The sequence below is a fragment of the Paramisgurnus dabryanus genome, chromosome 22, assembly GCF_030506205.2.
Source record: "Paramisgurnus dabryanus chromosome 22, PD_genome_1.1, whole genome shotgun sequence".
NCBI classification, from domain to species: domain Eukaryota; kingdom Metazoa; phylum Chordata; class Actinopteri; order Cypriniformes; family Cobitidae; genus Paramisgurnus; species Paramisgurnus dabryanus.
Window position 1 is genome coordinate 31,778,753 of NC_133358.1, and position 2,494 is coordinate 31,781,246.

The 2,494-nt window shown below is 33.5% G+C and overlaps 1 long non-coding RNA gene across 1 annotated transcript; it reads left to right on the forward strand.

The window, feature by feature from the left end:
- Nucleotides 1-486: 486 nt before the first annotated feature.
- Nucleotides 487-1,891, forward strand: LOC135740602 (uncharacterized). Its single transcript, XR_010529226.2, has 3 exons — nt 487-645; nt 1,211-1,269; nt 1,689-1,891. It is a non-coding gene; the product is annotated as an uncharacterized lncRNA (long non-coding RNA).
- The last annotated feature ends 603 nt before the right edge of the window (nt 1,892-2,494 follow it).

Consider the following 2,494-nt stretch of genomic DNA (forward strand, 5'->3'; position numbering starts at 1 on the left):
GTACTCTCTCTCCCAGTGCGATGGCTTAGATCGTAATGCATCTTGGAAACGTGGTGGTGTGTGTAGAATTTAGCGGTATCTAGTGGTGAGATTGTAAATTGCAAAAGACTTCAATTTTAAAACCCATATGGTAGCTGTCGCACGACAAACATGTCATCGTCTGAGACAACGTAGGGAAGAAACGTGCTCTTTAGAGCAGTTTGTACGTTTAGGGCTACTGTATATGACGGTGACTTCCATGAAAATTGCTCGTTCTTAGGTAATAAAAACAATTCAGTTCATTATGTAAGGTCCTTATACACCACTGATTATATAGTTATGTATATTATTTAGCATTTTTGTCTTTTTTAAAAGTAACACAATGCACCTTTAACAAATACAACGTTCGATTCGCCTTGTGAAAATGACTACATTTCCCATAATGCCCCTAGTGCACTAAAGGACACGGTGGTCACAATAATCAAACTGCCGGTGTAACATGATGGACTACGTGAGATCTTTGTTTTGCCTTGTGGATCTGTATATAATAAAGCGAGGTATTTTTAATCTGAACTAACACATAGATTTCACTCGTTGTTCTACAACACTCGATTTACCAGATGGTTTGTTACTGTTTTCTGTGATGACATTTTTTGTTTTTATGGGGTAAGTGCTATTATATTCTCTGTCATTTAAAGGTAAACATAACGGTAAGCATGCCGGGTTTACAGTGAACCAAGCAACATGTATAGGTAAAGGTTAAAAATCAGCTAGATGTCGGAATCTTTCAAAATCAACTAGATGTTGGAATCTTTAAAAAGTAAATTAATGCTCAGTTCCCCGAAAAGCTGACTGAAGTTCAGATGTTTTGCGTACAACACAATAAATCAACATTAGTTGGAAATGATAGCAAAGTGAATCTTTACTGATTTATTTTTCTTATATTATGGTGTAACAAAACCAACGTCGCTTTAAGAATATACCTAGATGATTTTGTGCGGGTATTTCATATGTAAGGATCATCAGTTAGTCTATGTCTTTAGTCTTACTCTTTTATTTGACTATTTTACAATAAAAAGTTTACTTGTGTTTATATAAATTGAAGAAATCATGTACCTCGCTTTGTCACCACGAAAGTAGTACATGTTATTCTGGGTAAAGAGTAGTGTGAGTTTAATAGACTTTAAATTTAAATGTGTAAGTAGTTTGATTTTTAACTTCTGTCTTATAGACATTACTAACTGAGAACAGCAGAGACAGAGGCATGAGGGGATCAAAGCACATAATGAAGTAAGATTGTGTATGTTGTGTTCATTGAATGCATCTAATTTGTTTGTCTTGTATGTTGTGTTCATTGAATGCATCTAATTTGTTTGTCTTGTATGGGGTAATTTGTCAAATATTATTAAATATTATATTAAATACAAAAGCACTAAAAGTTTTAGTGTTTTGGCTAAGGAGTGTGAGCATGTCTCAGGTACTTGTATTTCAGGTGCAATAATAAATACTAGACGAAAATGTGTTTTTGAGATTAAAATAAATGTAATTGATAAGTGCTTTATTCTTTAAGTTGATGAGTTCTTTCTGAAAGTCTGAAAACTATACTAAACCTAATATACTAATAACCTAAAGTTAAAAGTCTCAGTTTTTAGACGGGTAATGTTTTGTAATATGTGTCTTTTTGTCTTTACTTATGCTGTACTTATTAGTATGATGAAAGCAACGCAATCTGCAATAATGCAGGCCCCTTGTATAAACACAGTCCTGCTATCGCAGGAGGACTGGACATGCTTTACGAGTCCATAAACAAAATATCTCGGTCCTCACCCGGGCACTGCCATAACGATTTACGATTCAGAGTGGAAGCATCTCTCAGGAATGCAACTTTAAGGACTACAATCTGTGTAAGTGGCAGAAGACCGTATCTTTGTATTGAACAGTTTATTTGAAAAAACATAATTTTTGTTTTGAAAATCAGGTCATCTATACAAAATGCTGAATTGGATATTTAAAAATTACACATAAATGTTTACTCTCTAGAGAAAATCCACCAAAATCATCATCTTGACAGAATTCATTGTTCATTATTCTTGTAGAATGTATTTCATCTGCTGCTGTGAGAAACCTTTTTTTTTCTGTTGGTACTATTGAAATGGTTTTTTAATCAGTCGAATCCGTGCTTAGTGCTAAGATTTTTAGAGGAAGTTAAATTTAAACATATTTTCTAGTCTTAATTTATTTAATTACAGTTTATTTACACCATAAATATAACCTTAGAAGCCAGGATGACGTTAAAAAGAAAAGAAAGAACACTTAATTTCTTTGATAATTTCACATAAAAATTTGTGTTTAATGAAACTATTCATCCCCTGATCAAAATAATTTGTAGAGAGGCAGCTTATAATGATGTCACGCATTCCGAAATGGCGCATGTTAAAAGTTTAAGTTTTTATTTTTTTCGGGGGCATAGTGAGATGGTCCACGCTATTTTGCCATTCACTCACCGGAGTATCGC